A 27,121-nucleotide genomic window follows, 5' to 3' on the forward strand; every position below is an offset into this window, starting at 1 on the left:
GCTGCTCCTGCGCGAGGTTTCATTAGCGGCGAGTTAGCCAGCAGCAGAGCTCCGGCGAGGCCCCGAACACAGAAATGACAGCGAGAACAGTGAAACAATACAATATTCACTAAGTGATTTTAATCTAGGAGATTAAATGACACCCAGTCGGTTTCCTGACTTAGAAAGCCAACACGGTATAAAGCTGTTCATGGCACTCACTCTACCCAGGCCCTTGTCACATATATTTACGTTGCGAGTGCTTCCTCAACCCCCCCACCCTGAAATGGGAAGAGAAGGGTTGATTTTGTCACAGTCATATTTTTCCATTCTAACTGTATAATGTGTTTTTAACTGCAACAGGAAATATTGGCCTCACTTCGACAAATGCTTACATTGGACTGAAGTGCTCGTGTGCTGCTGCTAAGCACAGGCGTAACTGTTTGAAAGATTAGGGCCACAGTCTGTAAAGCGAATGGCTTCCTTTTTAATGGATGGGCAAGTCCCAAAATCAGGAAGCCATCGGTATTTACGGGCTTGGGGAATTGGGTTCGGTTTTAAGTAAACGAGTGTACTACGATGGATGACTTGATAGAAATGGCGGTGGAGTTGCTGTTCTCCAGGCAGCTGAAGTTTTATTTGTGGAGGGACACTAAAGGTTGGGATTTTGTGAAGGGAGAGAAAACGTAATCAAACTTATTTGCAATACAACACAGGCTGTTTGTGGTTAAAGATTCTTCTAGGGGGGCTTTGTGGGCTGTATTTTGGGAACCCTCACTGTGGCATGCTTACTATGTGGTTATTTGGGCTTTCTGTAAACTTTGTGTATTTCTGATTGCTTTAACAAGTGAATCCCTGACTAGAAGCAGCGGTTTTCGCTCTGTTAGTTGGGGGAAAGTATATAGGGAAACAAACAAACAAAACCTCTTTTCTTCCATAGGTGCCGCCTGAATATTGCCATTACGTATTTAACTGCTGATGTCAAACTACTCTGTTCACTTTGAGTCATTTACTATCCTCACAGTAAGCAAACAAACCAGCTTTTTTTTTCCCCCCCAATTAATATGCAAGTTGGATGTGTATGGGTTGTCTCAACTGTTGTTTGTTTGTGAATGTTACAATTCTGTGTCTAGATGCCTTTGGTAAGTACCCCATGCATGGCTTCAATTAAGCTTTCTGTATCGAGAAAGGATGCCTTAATTTATCAGGTTAAAGATATCTCTGTTACATCAGTTTGTTCGCAGTGTGTTGTGACCTAATCAACTAGGGATGTAAGCCATTTCATGAGGAGTAATTACTCAACAACAAAAAATGTCTCTCCTAATAGCTGTGAGTGAGTTGGCTAATTGGAATCCATTTTGGTAGTGGCAGGTCAGCAATCAGGAGGTGACTTTGCTGGCTGGCTTCTAGGTGGGAGGGAGAAGCCAGCAGAAGCTGAAACACAGAGCTACGGCTTCCCGAGGCCGCTGCGAGAGCATTGCTGCTGTTCGAGAGCTTCGCTGCCGTTCTTATCGGTGCCCCATGTGCTGAGAGCGTGGTGCCCTAGCGCTCTCCTTTACCGATGATGCTGTGACATGGTTTGGTCAAAACCCTTTCCTGAATGTTTCTGAGGGAAAGAACTTGTGAGTGGGTTGGAAATGTCAGACCTGCTCTCAAGACTTGCAAAAGAGCTCTGGTTTTATTATTCTTACTGGGGGTAGGGGGTTGCAGTGATGCCGTTATCATGTGACAAATCTTCTCCATTGCCTGGTTAGGCCTTGGTCAGGAGACGATGTGAAGTTTAGGGATGTTGGCTCATTATGTCTCTACTTGGAATAACTTATGACAGTGACAGAGCAATTTTTGCTTTCAGTGCTTCATCGCTTAGGAGCATGGGCTGCCGATCCTGCCAGAGGTGCCATGCTGAGGCATCTTTTAGATGACCCCGCTGGTTGCTGTCCTGTTTTTCTACTTCACCAAGAGAGAGATCATTGAGGTGCATTCTGATTCCCCGCCCCCCGCCCCTTTCCTCCTTGGCTTCAAACCTTGCTGAGAGGGAGGTGGAGAGGAAAATCCTCATGAATTAACATTATTTCCCTGGTGGGCTTTGCTGCCATTTTATCTAATTACACCTGCTGTTTTCCAGATCACATTGTAAGCATTTGCATGAAGGGGCTTTCACTTACCTCCTCAACTAAATTAAATAACAGCCCTTAGGCTGGGCTGACAGCATAATGCATTTTCATGTGGGAGATCAACAGCTCCCATACCTTGAGATAGGAAATGCTGAAATGACAGGGAAGCTCTGCACTTTTGTCTTGAATTAGGGCAACTAGACTGAGTTAGGGCTACTTTGAAAATGTCTGCTACTGACTGTTGTGGTGGGTAGGGATCAGTAGGAAGAGAGGGACACACGGGAATCTACAGCAAGGGTCGCAGAGAACAGACCGTGGTTTTTGGCTCACAAGGATCCACAGGCTACGTGCAAGATGTGCAGGAAAGCCAGGGAAAGCAAGCCTGTTGTCAGCAGGTTTAAATGCACAGCCCTATTGGAAAGCGTGAAGGGACCTACAAACCAGGAAAGATTGGAAGCCACAGACATAAAGCAAATGAGAGGTGCAGGCCCTGCCCTGAGGCTGTTTACAATGCGACTTCGTGGATGAGGAAGGCTGGACTTGTGTTGAGTGCTCTGGAAATCAAAACACACGGCCTTGACTTTCATTTCCACAATAAGCGATCCTGTAGTTTCCCAGTGCTTCATTTCTTCAATTTGCAAAATGAGGCAGTAGGCCGTCTGCTGAAATGACAGTCCGCTGCTTTCTTTGCCTGGTCCGTTACTCCCAACAAGTATCCAGCCCGAGGAACTATCCTCCTCCGAATGTTTCAGAGCTGCTAGAGCCCTTCATGATATCAGCCTCATGGGATGATCCAGTTCCTTCCCAGTCATGTGTAGTATACATCAGGAATATACATCAACCCTTCCCTGGCTGTGGTCACTCCTCCATTTCTTTGATAGAGTTGAGAGCTTCTGAGGAGGAGAAGGGCTCAGGAACAACTGACCATGAGGAAATGTATTTCTTCAGCTCCTCATCAGCCCAGGCTTGTCCTGGCAGAAAAGAGGATGTTGGTGGGAAGGCAGAGAGAGGAACTCCACCTCCCCCAACCATTAGGCTTGGACAAGCCTGGGGTGTCCTCTTGGGCTCTGCCTTTGCAGGATGGTTAAGTGTGCCCGAACCGGGGACATGCTCGTAAGTGGGCTGGTGAGCTGTGCGGCCAAACTGAGTGAGCATTTAGTGAGTGAGGAACAGGAGGAGATGGGCCCCTACAGCAAGCAGGGAATTTAATCTCTGCTCTGGCTTGCTCATGTTGGTCGTGAATGGGGGTCAGCAACAGCAGAGCCTGCTTAGCTGGGGATATGTGTGTGTCTTATGTGGTGGGGAGCCTTGCATACGTGTTTCATGTAAAGGAAGATAGACCGTATGTGTCCTCTTAGTTCGCTGTAGCTCTGTGGTGACAGCGACGCTCTCAGTATTTTATCTGTAATGGTGAAGTACCTTCTAGCTTTTGGTGCTAATTCTTCTTTCCCTGTGTCATCAGTTAGGGATTAAGGAAATCATGCAGATCACTAAGATCTGCTTGAAGGAGTCTGCAGTGACTCACTTTTGTCTGGGGACATTTGTGGTAGAAATGCAGTTGACTTGTTTTTCTTTTGAAAATCAAGATTTCTGTTCCATCAAAACATAGTTCCAGGTTGAAGGTGGGGGAGGGCTAGAAACGTTAGTGTGATGGGGGTGTAAACACCTTTTAACTTACATGTTAAAGCATCTCGGCTCTTCCAAGTAACTAGAGAACTACGTTGTGATGCATTTCTGTGTCTGAGATGAATTTTGAATGCCAGCGAGATAATGAGATTTATCAAATAAAAAGCCCGTCTTTCACTTTGTTCAGGCTTGGCCTCATGCCTCAAATACAGGGAGTTTAGCTCAGAAGCAGCTTGTAATTTGTATCACAAAACCACTGTGTGTAATTCATGATGGATTGTAGCCACTGGATAGGAGAGGTTTGCAGTTGGGACGTGCTAACGGCTTTCGCTGACATTTGCGCTTGGTCAAAGTCACTGCAACAGGACAGGGGACAAGTAAGTGGTCACTGCAAGGTTACTGTGGGAGAGGCTGAGGAGGTGTTTGCCTTTATAAATCAGGGATTCAGATTTAATGTCAATCATTTTTTAACATGAACATGCATGATATTCACAATGCAAGACACATTGCTGCTTTTAACACGTTAGGGGAGATGATTCAGGATTGATACAGCTTCTTCAGTGATCTGGTAGTATACATTCCATTATTATTATTAGTCACTCCCTGTAGATGTTAGAAAGCTTTCTAACAATTCACATTATCTCTCAAGCTCTCATCCCCTTCTCTCTCTTTTTTAAAAAATTAAATTAATTTTATTATTATTATTCAGACTCTTGCTGTACACATCCCCCAAGCAGGTAGGAGGGTGAGTTGGTGGGAGATGACTTGGCTTTGTTGGAACTTCACTTAATGCAGGGTGGGGGCAGAGAAAATGAAGCTAAATTACGCAGATACTGAAGGCACAGCAAGTGTGCTACATCACTTGTGAGCATGACTAGAACTGAAAATGAATCACAGCCTTGTTAGACACTGTATGTGTCAGTGCATGTGGGTTGAAATATCATTCAGTGAGAGAGAAAAAGAGAGACTACATCTTTTAAAGTGTGCTGGTCCCACTGAAATCGTTGTAGTATTTAACCTAATGGGTGACAGCTGGGAAATGGTGGGACAGCTGCTCTAGGATACTTTGCTACGTCGATTTTTCTTCCTTTCTGAAAGTTCAAGAGGAGTCTGGACCTCTCAGCAGTGACATCTATTTTCTAAACCAGAAAAGGCTATAATTGCAAGTTCAGGTTTGAACCCACTTTCGAGGACTTTATGATACAACCGCCAAGACCTACTCTGGGCTAGATTTGAGTGTGGAGTTACTTCAGCCTGCGTGTTCATTTTGCATTAGGAAGCAAATTTGATTTGGTCTTCCTGTAAACTTTTGATGGTGCACGTGCACACAAACACATAGGTACACACACATCCACACTGAGCTAGTTCACATATTCCAGCTACAAAAATCCAGTCTGGATCTGTAACCTTGATTCTTGCAGCTGCATAATTCAAACAGGACTTATTTCTAAAATGGAAATTGGTTTTACAGTTAGGTTGTAATGTGACAGAGCCACATCAAGTGATTTAATGGAGAGATGCTGGATTCAGCTGACCACTAAAATCTGCTATATACATGTTTGTACTCCAGAAGATACTTGCCACAAATGATAGCAATGTTCCTAAAGAAGCTCTCCTGCCTCCTGCAGAGACCTATCCATGGCAGCTAACAAGCAGCAGCCATCTTAAAATTCCCCGCCCGGCACACCAAAACCACACTTTTTTGAAGCCAGATGGAGTCAACCAGTGTATTCTTTCAGGGATTTTGGTTGTGCATTTTTGTATGTTGTGCTCTGTCCTGCAATCTGCATTTTTTTTTTCACTAGCCCTAACTCTGTTACTTCTCCAGCAAAGCAAAGGGACCCATTTGTGGACTATCAATCAGATTGCCAGGCACTTCTATCTTCTGGTCTCGTACTGCCAGTTTTATATGGAGATTGTCTCCTCCTGTTTCTTATAAACTAAGGTGTGTCTGCTGCATCCTAATAGAGATGAGAGAATCTGGCACGAGTCTGCAATATGCATGTTTCAGAGTTGTACTTCACTGAGGGGGCAATCTTACCTCTCTAAGACGGATTGCAGATTAAGTTTCTTTGAGGGTGAAAAGGGGATTTTATCCCCTCTCTTGAAACCTGGGATCATCTTTGCTCAGCATAAACTGGAAGCTATGGTAGGACTGAGGTATGTTCCCAAATGACACCTAAAGAAGAGCGTGGTTGTTGACAGCACCAGACTACAAGTGAAAACTTTAAGGAATTAAAAAAAACAAAACAAAAAGCCAACAAAACCAACAGATTGTTAATGCTGGTTTTCCTGAAAGCCCCGTTACAAGAATATAGACTGTTTGTGTAGCTATTGTGAGCGCTGTAGGCTAGTCAGGCTCCTGTGAAAGCAGCTTTAGATGCTATTTCACAGCCTGAAGTTTAACCAGAACTGTGTTGTGTTTTGTGGTTTTTTTTCCTCTTCCTCTCCTGTTTATATTCCCTTGGTTTCTCATCCATCGAGTGCTGGTATGGCTAAGTTTCTTGTTAATTGGAGTTTTATGTTCTGTTCCTGGTTGGTCTGTGCTGCTTTTGTCCCCAGCTTGCTTTCTGATATCTCCTAAAGGCTTTTTACCCTACTCACCCTTCTGCCTGAGTCCATACTAGATAGGATTTCCTCCTAGAGCATGTCAAAGCACCTTGTCTTGAGCAGAACAAGGTGCATCTTCTTGTACTCTCCTGCCTGAGGAGGCTGAACACATTAAGCTCCAACCAGCTTTGCTAACAACTCAGGTCTCTCCCGTAGCCAGGCACTACTGCTGTTTTCCTACCAAGAGGATGAACCACAGGCTGGGAGGAGGAAGAGAATTGAGGAGTGGGATCAGCAGGGATGCTGTAGTCCTATCCGCCTAACCTGTGCAGCAAAGGCAGGAGTAGCCTGTCAACCCAGGTGGGTTAATCTGAACTGTCAAAACTCCAGAAATCCTGGGGTCATGGTTGAAAATGTTTCCTCTGCAAAGCACAGCCAGTGCTTCCTGTGTGTGGCACTTGTCTTACAGCCAGGTCAGATCCTGGTGCCAGGCTCTTCTGCTGAATTTGGGATGACTGTGTGCAGGAGAAGACAGGTAGTCGTTGCTGGTAATGTTTGCGGCATTGGTGTGTGACGTCTTGTATAATATAAAAGCTGATGATTCTAGACACTAGCCTGAGTTTTTAAAAAGTGGCTAGAGATGTGTGGTTTCTCCTTTATCCCCCTCCCCACAGACCAGGTGCTCTGTAGTTTCTGAACACAAAGTGGTTTCTGAACGTTAAGAAGGATGTAAACTGTTCGCAGCTGAGGACAGAACGGTGCACCTCCCCCTGCCAAAAAAAAAAAAGAAAAGGAAAAAAAAAAAAAGAGAGAAAACCACCATCAGTAACTTTTGAAAATGCTGGTCATCATGTGGTGTTCCTAGAACGTCCTTACTTATTAAATGAAATGGGAATAGCTTGTGATTTTCTGACTCTTAAATGTGACTGTTTTGGGAGAAAGGCAAAGAAGGGATCCGTACTTGCGACAAGAAAAAAAGTTTTAATTACTTAGAGCAAGAACATGTTCTGAAAAGTAAAGATTTTAGACTTAATGTGCATGGAACAAAAGGCCGTTGTGAGCTATGTATGAGAGTTGCTGAGAGTTTGTATTCTGCCCTTTTTTTTCTGTGGGAGTTATTTCCTGTTGTTGACTAGAGTTCTTTATTTAGAACCACCTAGCTACTGAATGACGGCTTGCTCACAAGAAGAAAAAGTGTGATTAAAACTTGCTAGGGCTTATTTCAAGATCTCCCCGCTTCCATTTATTTAAGGGGAATCTTTGCTAAATGAAAGAAAAAAGTTCAAAACAACAAATGCATTTCCTTCTCATGATTTCGCCCACATCAGCTGTGACAGCTAGCAAAAATATGTTGGGAGTCTGAGGTCTTTCACCTGAACATCTCATGGAAGACAATGTTTCTCTAACAGAGGTGGTTTGTTTTAGGTTGTTCTGGTTTTAAAACCAAAACAAACCCATCAAATGCCAGGCCTCCCTTCTTACTGGTAAGAGTAATGCGCCAGCGTTCTTGGGGGGCAGCTCTTTCTACTGAATCCCACAACTAGAGCAGGAGTGGGCACTTGCACTTTCCCAGCTGCTCAGATGAGAGTTTCCTTTGAAGAGCGCTGCCAGCAAAAAGAGGTTTCTGTCTGCTGACCTGCATGGGAATAGTATTTGGGTATTTGTGTGGAGTCAAATTATCAGCACTTCGACATCTGCTTAACTTCTTCTTTTGCTCTTATGGCAGGGGCTGAACATCCAGTTAAGAGTAAAGGAAAGTGAGCAGAAGAGCAGGTTGGGGCAAAAAAAAAAAGATTTAACCTGAAGGTTAACACTACTGGACTATAGGTGTAGGTAAGCAAGCAAAGTAACTGGGGTTTATCATGACTTTTTTGCTTAGCAGGAATCGCACTAGGAATGTCCCCTGGGTGTGGATGATTAGAAAACGCTCTGGGGCATGAGGGTGTAGCAGATGGATGATCATCCCTCCTTGACTTGGCTGGCCCCTGGCTGTGAGCCTCTTGCAGAGGGTGCCTGTTTCTGCCCAGCTATTGCAAATAGGCTGGTGCCTTTCTGTGAAGTACCTGGCTGCTCTTGCGGGCAGGTCGTGGAACGAGAGTTATGGCTCAAGACAGCCATTCACATCTTTCCTTCTACAAATAAAACTGATAGAAGCTGGTTTGTAAAGCTGAACCTCTGTAGGAAAGTGGATCTCTCTGTGAAAGAGAGAGGGGTTTGGGAGCCTTCTGCCCATCCCTTTGTGCTGGCAAAGTTCGTGGTTGGGAGAAGCAGCAGGGAGAGCCTCAGTGATATTCCTCGTGGTACTTTCTTCTGCTGCTGCTGTCCAGAGGTCAAACCAGAGAATGCCCTGGACTCGGTAGCAGCACCATCGATGGGGATGCAGCTCTTCCTCCTTGTTTCTTGGATCTGCTCCTTTCCCTTGGCTTGTTCCCCTCTGTAGTCCCATCATGACTCTGCTTTGCTCCCCCACCAAGGCTAAAATTAAAAAAAGGGAGAGTTATTACTGTTTGAGAGAGCTGCTTATAGCTGTCTCAGAAAGCCACTACTGGCTTTAGGGAGCACTATGCCACATGCAGCATCTGCTTCTCTAGCTCCGTGCCATCCTGCTCACAACATATCTTCCCCCCCCCGAAATTCTGACACATGCTGTGTGAGATGAGGGTGAGCAGACAGGAGAGCTGCCTCTCCCCTCTTCCAGACCCCCTGCCACATTTCAAGGACATTAGCACCCCAAAGCCAGTGTGGGAGGAAGAAAGAGAGCGTAAGAGGTGTGAAAGGAAGGGAAAGATGGACTGTGATGATAAATGGTGGATTCTCAGCTTTCTTCTTTGTCCTGGTGGTAGATCCTAAATACTGGGTCGGTTTGCAGTGATTTAGTGTTTCATCTTTGCTTGGGAATACTAATTAAGTGTAAACCTCTTTTAGCCTTTGGCTAATGGTCACTATAAATGAACAGCTTCCTCTAAAGTGAGAGAGCATAAAAAAGGTTAGCGGAGAACCTAAATTAATTTGTGCAGTTCCCTTTTTCTTCAGAAAGCTAAAATGCATTTCTGACCGTTACAGGGGTGGTTTTAGGTAGAGTTAAGAAATACATACTTCACCCACAGTCTGTTTACCTGCATATACAGTACGAGCTTTTGCTGACTCTTAGCTGTGCTAGCACGAGGGAATGTAGAGAGGCAAAATGAATCATTACCACAGGCATAGTCAGTAAAAGCATCTGAGGTACTCATTCACGCTTTTTTTTTATTTTTAATCTCTTCTTTGCACATAATCTAAGAAATCACACAATTTATGAAGGGTTAAAACGGAAAGACTTGTGCATTCACTGCATTGACTCAATGAGTTCTGTTCTATATGATCTCCATTTATTTGTAGTGGAACAGAATGGCAGTGGGAGTTTATGCTACATTTGATGTTCTTGTGCTAGGTTTTTTGCCAGCTTCTTTTTTTTTTTCCTCTTCTAAATTTGGCCCTGCAGATTAAGCTTCTGTTTTATTGGGGTTTGTTGTTTTTTTGGTTGGTTTTTTTTTTTTAAAAGAAGTGGCATAGGTCACTCACTGTTTACTTAAAATTAGACCCTCAGAAACCTCTGTCTGAACGGAGTACAGATAAACATTGTCTGTAAAAAAATTTTGTACCTGGGACAGAGAAAGGATTTATCATTGCAAATTTGAATTACCTTGAAAACGCCTCTATCTTACTTGGTAAGCATTCCTTGAATCTAGTGGCTCTAAGAAGCTGCAGAAACTAGTTTTAAACAAAATGGCCAAGCCCACAGAACGGTGTAGGAGCGTTAATATGCTCTACAGGTTGTATTCCAGCCAGCAAAAGCAGCTAGAGGTGGGTGCATTCATCTAGATGTCGATGTATTAACTCATGTTTTCATGTAAATAAGGATTGAAATAGGGGTTTGTTTCCCCCCTCCCCCCGGTAATGCATCTGAGCATGAATACATTAAACTCCAGTGACATGGTTTTAAGTCCTATATAACACATTGCAATGCTGTATAACACCCTACATCAACACTGTAGCCACGACACCATTTTGGTTTTGCCCTCCCAGCCTCAAACACATTGCTACTGTTGTACAATGCTTTCATACGACAAATCTGTGCAGGAACATCCACTTCTAGAAGCCTCTAGTCACCCCGCTGGTGGCCCTGTTTGGTCTATCAAGCCTTTGGCATCTCAGCAGGGTTGAGCAGTGCTAAAAATATTCCAACTTGCCTATGCGCCAGGCCTCTTCCAGGTTTCAAGAGTGCTTAAGAAGAGTGCAGGGGGGCATCTGCGCTCCAGAAATGTATGGCTCCGCATAGAGCTCTGTTGGAGTACTTTTGCGTCAGAAAAGGGCTGTAATACATGCAGCACACGCGGTAAGCCAGATCAGTAGAGCTGCTCTCCCCTGGTGAACCAGGAGCAGGTAGTCCATCAGCGTAAGGGAGATGGTGACAACCTTTGTATTGAAGCGTGTGTGTAGCTCGCATGTTTGACAGCCCCATGTTGTTAAGATTTTCAGGCTCATGTTGGGTTTGTGCTCAAGACTAGTGGGTGGCCGAAGTCTTCTGGCTTGATTGCAGCGACATCTGTTTACACCAGTGGTTAATTAGGCCTGAAGACTGGCCGTATCTCTGTATTTTTCCCCACTGTTTCTGTGTGTTTTCTTTATTAAAAGTATTCCCTCCTCAGTTGTAAAACAGAGCCTTTGGTTTTATCTGCAGATTTTTTTTTTCTCTTAATCCACTGGCCCCAGTATGAGATGAATATCAGGACATCAGCATAGCCTCTCTTCAAAAAAGTAACCAAGTGTTCCAGAAAAGAATGACTTGTGCTTTTGATAGAGACTGCAGAGTGAGCACTGAAAGGGAAAGAAAAGCAGCATAAAATTGTTTAAAACTCAGTTCAATGCAAAGTACAATCCACCGTGTCTCAAGAAGCAAGAGTGGAACGGGGAGACTGTTTTAGGAGCTCGTGTGCCGTACAGACGGCATCGGTGTGAACAGTCTGGCCTGGGTCAAAAATGAAGCACGACTTGCAGGTGATACAGCCTGAATGGGATTTGGGAAAGAACACGGATGTTTATGAAAAGGCAAAAACATGTGAGAAGATATACAGCAATGGTAAGCAGCCTGAACCTCTGTCAGAGGACAGAGTGTTTCAGCTGGAGGAGGATGATGCACACCAGCAGTCCCCAGAGGACTGGGAGTGCACAGGGAATTACAGAGGGAGGGAGTCATCTCCGTGCATGAGGAATGCAGCAAAACCTCCTCTGACTAAGCCAGCTAATGCACGTTGCATTTTTTTTCTTTCCTGATAATCCTGTTCCATAATATTTCCTTAATAATTTAATATGTGAAGAGTAGCCCTTTTGAAAAGCATCTAAATCACCAAGTCTTACTTTCAGATGAAACCTTGCCACCCTTGTCCTTGACATGCACTGGGGATTTTTATTGGGTATGACTATTTGAGAGCTATCTTGGAGTTAAGGGTTTTTTTCTTAATTACTTAATGAATTTACCATGTGGCACAACCCTTGGTACTGCCAAGCAACAGCTTTCTATTACTAGACTGTACGGGCCTGATCCTGCATTACTGAAGCCAAAAGCAGTATTTGGGAACAGACGTTGGCATCGAAATCTGTAGGAAGGCTTAGAATAACTGCACAAAAGGGGTTAGTTGCACTCAGAATATTGATTCATGAGCTCCAAGGTTTTTTGCATCTCTGTTCATTTTACCCAAGTAAGATCAACTGCCCAACTGGACATGTAATATATGATACTGCATTAGAACTAAGGCTGCATTTGGTCATACTCATTAATTAAACTGATTTCTCCTGTAGTTTTTTTTTTTTTCCTAGAGAACTAACGGAGAATGATAATTAAGCATATTATGCATTCTAGGGAACGGTGTTTCTCCTACTGCCACAAAAACATTAAAGGAGAAAAACATGAACTAAAGCAGAAAATGAAGGGAAAAAAGAGCTAAAATTGGAGTGAAAAGCGGGGGGGAGCATTCCTTCCTTTGGTTTTAACAGATTCCTCTGTGCCTTGGGATGTGTGGGGCAGCCTTGTTACAGTGGAAGAGATGCACCAGAAAAAAAAAGCAATTGAAATCTCAAGGAAAGCAGCCCAGCTCACAGGTGCAGCTCCCTCCCTGCTAATGTACAGGTGCAGACTGCAGTAATGCAGCACCCCAATTTTTTTTTTTGAGGGGCTTGCTTTTATTTGTGGCTGAGCCTTGCATGAGAAGGGCCCCGCTCTGGAAGGTCAGTATTGACCCCTGAGCTGGCCTGAACGGAGATGGCACGAGGTCTTGGCGGTGTTTGATCACACCTTTGCTTGCAGCATGCTTGCTTCTTACCCACGAGACCCTCATTGCTTGGTGGGGAGTGCTGCTCTAGTGGAACCGAGCATCCTTGGCTGTAGGCAGGCCCTTTGTTTAGCTTTTCGCAAGTTATCAGTCCTGACGGGGTCTTTATTTGCAAAAAGTTGTCTGCTCTGGGGGCAGTATTAGGTATTTGCCTGCCAGGTCCTGCATGCACTGAAGCAAAAACATCCAGGGAGAAAACGAAGACGTGATGTACAATTTCCTGATGAAATCTCACAGTATTAACATGCACTGCAATTAGAAAGAAAAAGGCCAAGGATGCAATTAGAAACATAGGAAGCAGTTCACTGCCTTTTTTTTTTGAAAAACGTGAGGGATGCCAACGTTTCAGCACACCAAACGTTGCCGCTCTTTCCTAATTAGCACATGTGTTGATAGGCAGAGATTACCTGGCAGTCCGTAGTATTTCTAACCAATTGCCCTACGACGTCCGGTGTCTGTTTCCCCCCTCCCAATCTTTCCAGTCTTTGATTTCTGTTTGTTCGTATATTTATCTTTAACACAGGAGGGTTTTTGAATGATCTACAGGAGACCTGGCCTCAACCAGGCAAGCTTTGACCGTCCTTGCTCAAAGACAAGGCTGTGCTTAGACGATGCCTGTGGCCCACGTCAGGTCAGTACCGCTGTAGGAAAATGCAGTTTGGTTCCTTCTCTTTTAGCGTGTTGTCTTCATGTGTGAGCAGTTCGAGGGCCTGCGTCAAGGCTATGACTGCACAATTACATCTGTGCTGCTGCTCCTTGGGAAGCCCTTGCGTTCACCGTTCCAAAATGGGATGTGTTTTGTGTGGCTCCTCCTCGCAGACATGCAGACTTTTCCCCCTGCTCCTGCAGGCTCTGGAAGCCTCTGCAGACAGACTTCCTTGTACAGCGTCTCGTGGCTCAGTTGCAGGCTGTTTCTCCGCGCTTGCTAACATGTTCAGGCAAACTGCGTTTGGGCCTTGCAGACACCTTCTGGTCAGATTGCTCTGGAGCTGCAGAGCGGAGTTTCTTGGCCAGAAAGGTCTCGTTAAATCAGACGTGAGGCAATGTGAGGAGCAGTCAGTGGTAGGATTATTCGCCTTGCGTAGCCTAACCTCGTCCCGCCACAATGGAGCCTCTGCTGTGTGCGAAGCGTAGGAAGGAGCTTTACTCGTATCGATCCGTATTGTGACCTATGCTCGGTTGAGAGTGCTTCTGAGTGTGGATGCAGGTTGTACTAGTTGTGTTCGGAGGAACAATCTGAGTTACAGCGTGACTATAAACTCCTGCCAAGAAAGGCCCAGGGGAGTTACAGTAGGAAACAGAAGGGGCGGTGAGTTTTCTCTTATGCTAGTGTAAAATTGGAGCAACCTAACGAAGTCAGAAGCATTTAAAACTCAGATGATACAGGCTCAGGCCTTTTACTGCCGAGTATAACATGGCAAGATCGGGGCCGTGGATATCGGACTGGAGCCCAGCTGCTTATTTAGCAAATGTTTGTGGTTATGCCTATGGTGCCGGTGATAGCGTGCACACACCCAGGCACAGGGACTGTAAACCTGCTGCGGACTTTGAGCTCCGGAAGGCAGGCGCTGCTCGGCTGGGTGCATCCACAGCGCAATTGCGCAAGGCCAGATCCTGCTGTGTTACAAATCTGGTGTAAAGGAGGGCAGAGTGTGGCCCTGAAATTCAGTGGATCTAGCATGCAAAAAAAACCCAGTCGAAAATGTACAAGTATTACAAATATTCTGGCTGGCTTTTGAGTAGGCTGAAGCCCACTGAACAGGTACCACTCTACTCAGGCCCTAAAGAAAATGAATCTTTTCCTTTTATTTAGTGATTTTTATTCTGACTCTTGTAATTTCAAGAAGAGACTTGTTTCCCCAAGTAGAAGGACGAAATTTCAGTGCCTTGCTGCTGGAAAGTATCCAGCCAGGGGCAATTCTGGTTTTAATTTTTGCCAGCTCCTGAGCAATTCGCAAGTCACTTGTCAAAATTCAGTAAACGGTTCGTGAATTGCTTTGCAGATCTGGTTCAGGGCTACCTCTGTACCGCAGACAGAGGATGAGAGAGTTTGGATCTCCTCCAAGCAATGGCTGATGGCACGGGTGGAAGGGGAAAGGTGTGCTGAGGCCTCTAGAACTGGTGAAGTCAAATGGCAGTTTTTAAATCTGATGCCCTTTCCTCCCATTTTAGTGACTTCAGCAGAATATTATCTGAAATACCAGCCTTGGTGTTTAAACCTCAATTAGATAGGGTCTTTTCAATTACAATTTTAAGAATCCATAAAAACATCACTTAATCCCCTTCTGTTTTGGCAGATTCACTATTTCAGGTTTGTTGTTTTTTTCAGGTTTTTTTCCCTTTGTGGATTTTTGACAGATACAGTTTCCAGGTTAAAGAAATCTTCCCTCTAAAAGTATCCTTTTCCTTTTCGGTTTTCTAGCTGAAAATGGAACTTAATTTCTAACAAGACCATCAGCTTGATTGATCACAAATCATTACAGACCATTTTGAGCATAATACCTAAACGAGTCGTGATATTAATGACTAATAATCGCCTTTATGTTAGGTCTTAAAGCTTTATTGTCCCGAAGTGCAACCGGTTTAGTGGAACATGAAAGCCTGGAATGATCCGAGATGTCGCTGGGGCTGCAGCCAAAACTGTAAGGTGTCTGAATCGCCTTTTACAGCGCCGGCTGGGATTACAGTCCCTTTCGAAACACAATCATTGAGGTAACTTAAAATAATCGTCTTCTTTCCAGATAGCGCCTGGTGCCGAGCTCTCCCCCCCTTCCCCCAAGTCTTCGTGCGGTCGAACATCTCCGTTTGGCCTCATTTTTGTGCTTCGGTGGTATCTGCACAGCCCAAATTAGCAGCGAGGATCCCACGGAGGGGGGGGGCCGCCGCCTCCCTCGGCTCCCAGGTGAGGTCCCGGGGCGGGGGGCCGCCGGCAGCGCTCCGGGTTTTCTCCAGCCCCCCCCCCCCCGCCCCCCCCGCTCTGCTTGGCCCGGCCGGGGGCTGACCGGGTAGGGGGGTCCGGGACGACCTGGGGGCCAGCCCCGCGGAGGAGCAGGGCTGGCCGAGGGCAGCCGAGCCCCGTCCCCCGGCCGGGTCCTCGCCGCCGGATAGCAGGGATACTTGTCATATTTGCGGTCGGGGCGCGTTGGCACCCGCCTTTGTCCCGGCCCGCGGCCCGGCGCGGGGCCCGGCGCTCCCCGGGGAACCCCCGGCGGCGGCGCGGGGTCGCGTCGTCCGCCCGGGGCAGAGGCACGCGTGGGCAGCGCGGGGAGCCGTGCCGGCGGCCGCGGAGCGGGGGGAGGAAGAGGAGGAGCAGCGGAGGGGGGGGGGCGGGGGAGGAAGGCCGAGGCGGAGCTTTGACGCGGGCCGGAGGGCGAGGAGCTCGCCGGAGCCGCCCCTGTCGTCAGTGCTGGCGGCAAGTGCTGGGAGTCGGGACTGGTGCCTCCTCCCTCTCCTCCTCCTCCTCTATTGTATAATGCTGCGTGATCGCAGCCGCCGGGGCAGAGCGGAGGCTTAAATCCTCACGCCGCCTGCGCCTGCCGCCTCCTCCTTCTCTTCCTCCTCCTCCTCCTCCTCCTCCTCCGCATCCCACCCGGCCCCTCCCCGGAGCGGCGCGGCGAGGGAGCGACATATGGAGCTGCTCTAGGGCGAGAGTTTACGACCTCCCCCCCCCTCCATGCATTAGTTCTCAGGTGGAGCTGCATGTGGTGAGTGGGGCTGGGGGGCTGCGGGGCAGCGGCGTGCGGCTCGGGGGGAGCGGGGGGCCGCGACACCCCCCAGCCCCCTCACCCGGCTTTGCGAGTCATCGGGGCTTGTTTTATCTCTACCTTTCAATTTGTGCCCGGGCAGAGGAGCTCGGGGCGGGTGTCCTCCCCCTCTCCTTCGGGGGGGGATCGTGCTGAGATGAGCAGAGGAGGGAGAGCGGTGGAGTTGCTCTTAAAATACCGGCCCCCCCCCTCCGCCCCACGCCGATGCACGGGGATCCTGGGCCGAAGCAGGTGCGTGCGTGTAGTTGGAATATACTTTTTATCGGGGCTGCTGTGCCGGCCCCGATAGTGCGGGCGGTTGTGCTCTCAAGAGCCGTGCTACATCCGACTCGAAGAAACCGGCTTTACCCGGGTAAGTTAGCGTGTGCGCCGGGGAGCCCCTTGAGCCGGTAGTCTACAGCCTTGCTCCGTTTTCTCAGCAAGAGCAGGGACTTCAGGGTAGCCCTAAAAGTGCGTGCCATAGTGCCAGGAGAGCTAAAAGGGCCCGGGGGAGACTTTCACTCCGCCGGAGCAAAGCTGACATATGGCTGGGCAGGACCTGCCTGGCCCCGCTGGCTGGACCTTTCCAGGGGTTGGTGTTAGGGCAGCAGCAGGGCAGGGGATTAGTGTGTCTTTTCCCTGAGCAATAGTGCACTTGGGTCTTCCTTGGGAGCACCGCCAGCACGGAGAAACAGGCGTTTAGAGGGCTTTTGTGAGCAGTGTGGTTTATCTTTTGGAAGTGATGACGAAAAAACTGTTTATTGGGGTTTCCTTCAGGGTGAGGGAACGCTGGAAAAAAATCTTTTTGCGATGCCACTTTCATTTAGAGCGTTTTCTGCTTTACTCATGTCAGTGTGTCAGGATCTGGAAACGTAAGTTCTCATTAAGCGTGAAAATAGGAGTGCAGTTACCTACTGTCATTTCTTGCATTTTGTGAAGCACAGCTGGAAAACCCAGGGCCACTTTTGTTGAAAATCTATGGAGGGGTTTGTGTGCTGTCCCCTGGGACCCTTGGTGACTGATTTACAGCTACGGGTCAGCTGCTGGTGTAAAATAAAGTGAATCTGCCCATTTCATCTCCATCTGGGGGGGCTGTCAGCCCCTTTCCCCAAACTCCAGCGCAGCACACCAGAGCTGTTGCGTGTGGCAGTCTGTGTTCAGGCAAGTCCAAAGCTCTCAGGATCAGGAAAGTCCAGGCTTTTTCAGCTAGTGCCCGGTGAAGTCAGCAGGGTGGCTCTCGCTGCTGTCAATGGGTGCTGGATTTGGCCACTGTAGAATAAGCTATTGCTCAAACAATGGTGGTAGAGGGCTTGGCCGCCCCCTAACATCAGTTTTATGCTTGTGTCTTTCAAAGGGAGTAAACAGTTTCTATTTGTGTGAGTTGAAATGACACTTCCTACCTTTTTATCATGATTTTTTTAGGGATTCACCTGCACAAACGAAGGTGCCTGTGTCTTACGGGCTTCTCACAGGGTACAAAATTGACAGAGGCACCTCAGTTTCCATCTAAGCGCACAGGAAGCTTTCACATGGTAAAACGAACTGTAGAAATGAATTGTGTTTTCTTAGAAGTTGCTGCTGCTTGTACTTACATTGCCGTAGAAATTAAGCAGTTGATTAAGCAGGGTAAATTGAAAGTAGCCCTTTCTGCTTGAAGTTAAAATGCATACATTTTTACATAATAAGATGGTATCTTTGGAATCTGATTGAACATAATGAGCTAGTGGTGGTGGTAGAGATAGGAGGAGGATTAGCAGTTTGTGCTGCCAGACAGGTATCTGAGAGCGTGTCGGAGGGAATACTTCCATTGTCCAGGCAAGTATTGCAGCATCTAACGTAACAGCTGTAGATCTTCCTCCTTTCGTGACTGATCCTACTTCCATTTAAGTTGGTAGCAAAAACCACCCACTCCTTTTCTGCAGCAACTGGATTGGACTGCTAACAAATGAAGCTAGACTTTGTGCATATTAAAACACCGCTTTGATTTTCGTGTCAAACTGATTTCTTTTTCTCTGAAGCTGATTAAAAACAAAAAGAAACTTGCTAGCCATAGGTACTTCAGGTTTTGTTTGTAGATGAGGCAGTCTTAAAAAGCATTAAATACGTCTGTAGGTGCTGATTTATTAAGAATTGTAATTGTATTCCTTTATACACCTGCTCTTTTTAATGGAAAAGATGAAATAATGAAGTTTCTCAGTGTTTTGGGGGAAATAATAATACAAATAATCCAAGCACTCGAATTGTCTGCCTGAGAGGCATCAAGGAGTTTGAGATAATGTCCTAATACCAAGGAAAACCTCAAATTTCATATTCTAAATTTTTTGTTAGCTTCCATGAAGTACAATAGATCTTATGCAATATCTAGTTTGAAGAATTTTGCCATCATTTACACAAGCTGCTTTTATTTTTCCAATAAATAATTCATAGCGAAAAAAATTTTTTTAGGAACTCTGACTTTTTTCACACTGATGTAAAACACTGCTGGCACAGTTCATCTCCGGCAGCGCTAACGCTAGACAGGTGATCCAAAATACTTGTGACTATTTTTGCTTTTATGTAACATTTTAAAGTGTAATCTGTCAAGCAAGGAGAATGCAGTACTTTGAAAGTGTAAGTAGTCTTCTGGTGATCTACTTTTTATAAGGGCTGGGTAGCAAGAGAAACACCTTCTTTTTAACTCAGCTTTGTATGTGTAACTGGCTCATGAGGAGACAGCTCCAGTTGCAACGGTTCCTTAACATGCACACGCACGCAAGTCAGTGCCAGAAATGGCAGCTTTCAGTTACCAAGTCCAAAGATCAGGAGTGTTCCAAGGGAGAGAGCAAGGTCCAGCTTAAATGTAAGCAGGTTGGCAGTAAGCACAGATCTTTAGTGTAGATGAATCTTTTGCTAATTAATAGTTTGTAGAAAATGGAATTTGCCAGTCTGAGACCAGCACTCATTTTCTTCAGGGGGACATAATTGCATGTTTTCTGCCACTTGTTTTATTGCTAAACTTCCACCAGTCAGAGAAACTGTGCTGTCCCGAAGAAGTGCCTGTTTTCTGTAAATGGAGAGAGACCCTCAACATGTGTCAGTTCTTTAATTCTTTTATAAACAAAGTCAATTTTTGTGTTTGCTGTAGTGGAGGCTTCAGGTTTGTTCAGCATTACCAATGCAAACACTATAACAAAAAATAAGATAACAATACTGACTATTCAACACAAGTGGGGAAAGCAAGCCCTGTAAATGCAGTGCTTACTTTACCGTTGGGTGCGCTGAAGTTGAGCAAAACGGAGGCCAAAGCGAACACGTGGCTGGGAGACAGCAGAGGTTTTGTGGAAGAAATAGGCCTGTATGTCCTGTGGCTGTACAGCACTAATCACAGCAGGGTCCCTACCCTCCGTCTCATGGCTGTACGGGTATTAAATGGTGTGTCATGCAGAATAGAAACTGCATGGTGACGTTTGCTTCGCTGATGGCTCCCGATGAATGTGTCAGATGCTCGGTGTCATCGCAAAGTGGCCAGGAGGAGCTGTGAAGACGCGCTAGACCTGTAGCTGGGAGATTCCTCCAGCACAAAGGGGAATTCCTGGGTGGGGAAGAGCTGATTTGAGGGGCATTTCCAAGGGAGAGCCGGGGCAGTCTCCAGGGGCATTGGGCAGCTGGTGGTACAGCCTCATTGGTCTTCAGACCGATTGTTCAAGTTGTGATGAGGAGCAAGATGGCTTGAAAGGACTGAAGAAGCTGTCAAGTCACCAGAGAGCGAGTTTTTGATTTTTCACGTGTCCCTTTTTTGAGGGTGGTGGCTCAGCTAGCTCAAGTGAGATGGCAGCCACCACCACGTCAGAGTGACTGTGGATTCAGGCTGCTGCGGTGGTATTAAAACCATGCTCAGAGTCCTGCGTTAGGCGAGTTCAAACCATTATTCTTCCAAATAAGGGGCCAGGTTTGGTACTCTGCTCTGCTTGGTACGTAAGACTGTAGGTGTTGGCGTATAACGTCTGAAGTTCCCAATCTATATAACATGATCAGTATTTTGAGGAGCAGTGGGCTTAAAGTGGAATTTCTCATTAATATCACTCTGGAATTAAGTTTTAAGTGGCGTTGAATGATGAGAGTCTCAGTCTGTGTAATTAGTAGGAGCCAAAGCCTGTTTGCTTTCACACCAGTAAGATGTATTGGATTTCATCTGACAGCTTCTGCTTCCAGTGAAGTTAGAATAAAATTTGTATTTTTAATATAGTAGAATACAAAGAGAAAAGTGCAAATGTGGGTTGTTTTCTGTTACAGTTATTTTTAAAACTGGGCAGTATATGGAAGTAGCAGAAGAAAGAAGTTCCCTTTTCAAAGGAACCCTGAGTTGGTGGAAAGATCTAAACTCGCCCTAAAGCTTGCTCGGATGATTTGTAACAAATAAAACTGTTTTCTTGATCCCAGATTTCCCATCCCCCTGGGAAACCCTTGTGCTGTTTGAGCCACACTTACCTTTAACGGAAACATGACAATTATCGGCTGTTTTCTTAACAGTTTCTTATAGTAGCCCCTAACATTGGTCAGTAAAAAAACTCCTGTCGTGCCAGGCAGGCAATAAGGTTGAGTGAACTGCGCTATAGAAAGAACCGCCCATGATTGGAGGTAAACTATGCGGATATATGTTGGGGTGGAGGTTGAAAGGAGCGTGGAGGGCATATTTGAAGCAGACTGTGCAACTGCTACAGCAGGTCTGACTAGTTTGAGATGCCTAAAGGCAGCTTTGTCTTAACTTCAGGTAGCTGCAAAATTAAGTTTTAAAACATAATTCAGAAATACATCGTCATCTTCCGGTGCCTCCACAAACTCTTTACTTTTCATGTGTTTTTACAGGCACCCTTTCACCCTTGGAAGAAGCATTTAATAGATACACGTACACGTGCATGCATATCATTTGCATGTTTTTAAAATATAAATTTCATCAAGATAAGAGACTGGCATTCATGCGCAAACCACACTTTTTTTAAAACAGTGGTAACATTTTGCTTTCTTATCACTCTGCGTGCATATGTGTGTGCATGTGAGAGAGAAGCCACTCTATTGAGCATTTTTTGGCACAGCATGGTTTGTTGCTGGTCGGTGCTTGTGCCTTCGCCTGTCCCTGTGTAGGAGGAGTGACTTACACTTTATTAGTCTGCGCTGCGGTTGGCGGGATTTTGACCAGGGTACTTTCGTGCTGGCTGTCCCAGAGGTACAATAACCTGCTTAGGTTACCCTTCTGTGATCTAGCTCATGGTCTCCCTTACCCTCCTACTCCATCTGTTTGGCAAAATTGGCTCTTCTAAACAACCCTTCCCCTTTCCTCCCCTAACTAAAGTATTCCACGAGTAACTTGCAAATGAATAGAAGAGAGAGAATATTTTCAGTGTGTGTAACATACAGTGTAAAGCTTCCTGTTGCTGCTGTGCTTCCCCTTGCTGGCAGTGGAACATAAGTGATACATATGTGCTCTGATGCCTTTTTTTTTTTTTTTTTTAAATTGTGGGGGAAATCAGTGTAATACTATCTTGGGTGAGGTGAATGGGTTGTGCCTGACTTGAATATGAAATGAAGTTTAGGACATTTAGTTTCAGTTTCCCGATCTCTTCTCCTTCTGTATTTTTCACTCCCAATTTCCAAAGACTTAGTTTGTGGTTAAGTTTGTTCTGTGTTAATTGACCTGTACTAAGCCTGCTTCGAAATACAGGTTTAATACACATGTTGTTAAAATATGCTATTAAAAGGGTGTCCCCATATAAGTTTAAATGATTTGAGAATGTTTAAATTACTACACATAAAAGTTACGTGGATCCCGTGGTGGCTGTTTTAAAGGGTATCGCTTTGGTGTAGTAGTTTTTATTGTGAAATCAAGCAGGTGCCACGAAAAATGGGATCTCTTTCGTCTCTAACTTGTAGCTGTTACAGGTTGAGAATAGTTCAAGGCTGGCCAAAGTTCCCTTTATCAGTTTTCAGAAGGCTCCTTCGTTGGACGTGAAAACACATGCTGTATTTCAACAAACGCAAGAACTTTAGTACACTAGACTGAAAGGCCGACAGTTATCATCTTGTCTAACATCACTTAACACCATCTTAGCAAACTTTCATGTCAAACTTTAACTACCTTTTTTTTTCCCCCTCTGGTTTTCACTGGTGGTGGAGAAATGTCCAACAGCTTTTCCACCTCTTTAAGAGAAACTTGGGGGTGAGTGGGTGCTTTTTCACAGAATTTACTTGTTTGCAGGGCTGTGTTCATTTCATTCAAGCAAAAATGTTGAAAACTACTCATATGCCGTATAGCTGCTTGAAAAATGCCAGGGAAACACCTTTCTTTTCTCCTCTTTTAACTCTCAGTAGCGAGAAATTGGTTAGAAAATAAAATCTGCAGGCCAGAAACTAAAATGACTTGTCATTGCTGGGATATATGTTGCATTTTGCAGTATACATTTCTTTAGAGGTTTTTTTTTTTCTCTCTTCTTCTTCCCCCCTGCCATTCGCTGCTTTTCAGTTTGACTGTGATAATTTATTCAACACTGTTTTCGGAGCAATAACCTACTTTTTGGCAAACCATTCAGTTCTTTCCACAGTAGCGTGGGTATTTTTTTTCCCCCATGTGTTTATTAAGGGTCTACGACAAGGGGGAAAAACAAGGTATCTTTGGGGAAAAGATGCTGCGATACGCTTGAAAGCAAGGATTCAATCCAAGTAATTATACATACGCGAGAAACTCTCTCATTATACACAAAGGGGTCTCGTCTCTCTTGGATGCACGCACAATTCTCATTAACCTTTGTAGGAATTATACACATCCAGTGAAGATGGGTCGACAATACTCAGTCCCTACGTACGCTAAAAATATCAGCTAGACCGTGATGTGTGTGTGCCAATAGAGATGTCTTGTACAATATAACATGATGTTGCTGTAATCTATTGTTCAGAGCGACGTTGCAGGGGAGGAGGGATGTATAGCCGGTCTTGCTATTTCATCATTCTCCCTCAGAGTCTGACCAGTAGCATCTTGTCATTATAGGCGTGTAATTTTAGCAGTGAAAAGGGAGCGTGTGTTTGCTAGCCTGTGTCACTTTCTGGTGGCTGCGCTAGCTCTTTCAGATTGTTTTGAATTTAATTTACAAGTGAGGTGCCTCTTTTTAGCCAGCGCTTTCACTGTGCCGATGCCTGCTGGCTCTACAGTGGGAAGAAATGGAAGGCGGTCAGCCCTTGGCTGAATTGGGCCCTGAAGCGGTACACAGCCGTCTTAATTGCTGCTGCTCCGCTGCTTGAAGAGATTATGGCTCTGGTTCTCCCAGCATGGAGCTGCGCACACCGGCTCTGGCGTGGCTACCTGTCTACTGGCGGGGAGATTTCATCGTGCTGTGGTCCTGCTTGCAGGACCGGCATCTCCTGCTCCCGTGCAAGGAGGCCCAGAGTGCCGGACTTGTGAAAAGAAACCATGATGTGGAGCAGGGGGAGCTTCTTGGCTGGTCCCAGGGAAGCTTGTGTGTAGAAGCCTTTGCATATTTTTCAGGTGACAACAAGCAGAGTCTGCTGAATAATCAGCTAATCCTGTAGTAAAGTCAGAGGATCTGGCCTAGTGCTGTGCCTGGTTTTATTTACTGCAGCTCTGATTTCCTACTACTGATGCCCAGGTGTGTAATGCAGCTCGTAGTCCTTGAGCTTTTGATATTGGCAGCAGAGTTGCTCAGCCCGTGTGTACACAGCACAGTATAATTTGATTCATGCTTGGCAGGCCTGGCTGCTTCCTTAATGCTGCCACGTGGAGACCTGAATTTCAGAATAACCTCGGCCCAGCTCTTCTGGGTGGCTTGTCGAAGCACAGAGTCTCAGCCAAGCAGATCCTCAGTGAGGAGGCTGCTGTGTGGTGGCACAGGCGCTCTTGTGAGTAGAAGGTGCGTGCAGCCATCCTGGGGAAGGATGTAAAGAGGATTCGGCACAGAGGGCAGCTTTGCCATCTTGGTGAAAATGTTTCTCCCCCCAGTGACTAACCCTAACAGAACAGCTCTTGGTAGTGGGAAGGGGGGAATCCTTCACCCCGTTCTGGCTCAAAGCAGGTACTGCTGGGGTTGGTGGTCAGTGGGGCTGCATCCGCACCAGGCCTGCGAAGGGCGGAGGCGACATTAGCAATCGTAGAAAGCTTGTTTCATAAAACTTCCAGTTAAGGACAAGACCAAAAAAGGGCAGGCTGGGGTCTTGTTTGCATCTGCTGGGCGCTGTTGTAAGGATGCTGATGGGAAGTCCTGTCTGAAGCAGAACATGGGAGAATTGACATTTTGGCTATGTGAGACCTTTGAGATAGAAATTACTTCTGCTGGGCAATCCAAACTTGTTCTTTTTTCCGGTAAAGACAACTGCCTTCCTGTATGTGAATAAAACCTGTTTTGAATAAATGTTTTCTAGCCCCAGTATGTTACAAAGCTATATCCTCCCTCTTGCTTTGTACTGAAAAGAAGTTGTCAGAGTTGCTCAGAGCTTTTGCTCTTGACTTCAGCCTCGCAGCTGGTTTGAAATACGCCTAGCTAGGTTTCCATGCACAGAACCTGTGCGGTCTTGTTCACCTTCTAATTCTGCCAGGGTAGTCTTTAATGGTTTAACGAGCTAACAAGTGCTCGTCTGATTTAAACTTGCATTATGTTCTGCTACCCTGATAGAATCCCTAATATAAACACCCTTAATAACATGGCTATAATCTAGAAAACCTGCTCTCCTTTTTCCAAACAATTACTTAATGAGGCAGTAATTTATTCTAAGCTATATTTATTGGAGCCCATTCCAGCTTTATCAGACATACTCTGTTTGGTGTGTGCAGTTAGTCAAAAACATTAAAACTGCTCCACTTCTTCCAAGGGAACATGTTACATTTAGCAAACTGACAGCATTAGAAACTGTTTCCAATTTAATAGAAGCATATGTTTCCTGCAAGACTTAACACACTACAGAGTCGGAGATTGCCTTAGACTGCGGCTTTGCCTTTTTTTAGCGTGGTAAAAAGGAGCTGGGAACTGAAGGCAGAAGTGGAGTTTGTAGTCATGTTTTTGGTTGTTTTGCTCACTTTTGTTTTTCAGAGAGCCTTCTAGCAGGGCTTCGATGGGCTGCAAGTTTAAGAAACTATCAAGAAAGTAGTGTGGGCGGCGCACGTAGAGCTCTTGCTCGAAACGCAGTTTCTGATCATTAACAAACAGCAAGAGCTTGCTTTGCCCTCTGGGCCTCAAATAGTACAGTATGCAACAAGGGAGAGCAGGCAAGGCACGAGGATGGAAACAGTAGGATCAGATTACAGTTTCAAAATATCGCTGGAACACGTTGGCTGGCGTTACACTATTGACTGGCTTTATAATTGCATTGCTTATTTGCTAGGGAAGGCTTCACCTTACTTTCTGATTAACATGGACACTCCTTCAGAGACCTGGGGACTCCAGGCTCCGAGTACCAAAGTCAACCCCCACAAGAGCTGCATGACTTCAGATGCTCCTCAAATGAGAGTCTGAGCTTCCTCTGATGTCTTGTCTCCTGTTTGCCAGGAGGTTTCCTTGCACAGTCCCTAACTAATTCCTGCTTAGATTAGCCTCTGAAAGTCACCCACTATGGTTTCCCTTCTTATTTCGATTTTAACTTGAGACTAGAAAAGACCCGTCACTCAGTTTGCTAACTGCTCTCCCCCAATATTCACTTGCGGGTGCCTAAAGTGGGGGGCTAAGGCTGCCTTTCTGTAGGGAGAAGGAAGCTGCCTTTCTTGCTAAATGCAGGAGTGGGATGCTGAGCAGCTTTGCTTGCCCCTCTGCTTCTTCTGGAAGAGCTGAGGTTCACCCATCCACCACAGGAGATGGGAAGAGTTAGGTCCCTATAAAACATACGTGAGAAATACCTGCCACTTACAGTTACTGCTGGCACCGACAGCCTTGCAGCGAAGGCTTGCAAACATAAAAACAATTCCCTGTACTCTCTGGAAGCACAGAGCTACCCAGGAGGCCAATTTTTTGATATAGCTCTAAAGAGAGTTCTGTAAGTGCTTATTAAACCTTACTCAGTTTAAAAAAAATAAAATAAAATAAAAAAAGCAGCCAGAATTAATGTAAAATGTAAGTGTTGGGGGAAGACAAACCTTGTAAATGGGGAATGTCTGAGCACTGGGTCTGGAGAGGACAGAAACCCCAGCACAGCTCCATTCCCTGTACCTCTTGTCTAGGGTTGGGGTTTTGTTTTCTAACTCACGTGTGACGTGAGACCCAATTCTTAGCAGGCAGTGGTTGTCAGGAGTCCTCTCTAGCCAGGCAACATGAACGCATTACACTTGAACAAGTAAAATCTGCATCAGATCCTGAGAAGCAGCCTTGCAAAAAAAAAAAAAAAAAAAAGAAAGAAAGAAAAGAAAAACCCACACCACCCGTCAGTGTACAAATTGCAAGCCAGCTGCAGCATATTGAAAGTAGCCGTGCGTTACTGCGTGGTACGTGCTGTACTAGCTCCCGGGGATGCTGCTGTGCCAGGATTTAAAGACCCCAGTGTCAACAGATGAAATCTTCAAGGAGGGATGATTTTTACCACACTGTGGCTGTCGCCTCTGAAAGTCCACATTGCTTATTCGCTCCAGTCCTGGAGTTAAACCTTGACACCTGGGCTGTTCAGCTTTCTTCCTTGTTTTTAGCGAGGCTGGGAGAGGGTGCCAGATTTATACTGGCGTTCCCCTCCACTGTTTCTCTTCCTTTCCAACTTTGAATGGGAGGAGGATGCCTGTGCT

The 27,121-nt window shown here is 45.8% G+C and overlaps 1 protein-coding gene across 2 annotated transcripts in view; it reads left to right on the forward strand.

The window, feature by feature from the left end:
• SERTAD2 (SERTA domain containing 2) overlaps positions 1–27,121 on the forward strand; it is an 82,815-nt gene that overhangs the window by 46,126 nt on the left and 9,568 nt on the right. Inside the window, exon 1 of one of the 2 annotated variants that reach the window (XM_050893790.1) lies at positions 16,295–16,341. The exons of the other annotated variant lie outside the window; for it this stretch is intronic. The gene's annotated coding sequence lies outside the window, so the exon portion shown is untranslated. Of the gene's footprint in view, positions 1–16,294; positions 16,342–27,121 lie in introns of those variants that run through there. 2 annotated transcript variants of the gene reach the window in all.

This window comes from Gymnogyps californianus, chromosome 3 (genome assembly GCF_018139145.2).
Source record: "Gymnogyps californianus isolate 813 chromosome 3, ASM1813914v2, whole genome shotgun sequence".
Lineage (NCBI taxonomy): Eukaryota > Metazoa > Chordata > Aves > Accipitriformes > Cathartidae > Gymnogyps > Gymnogyps californianus.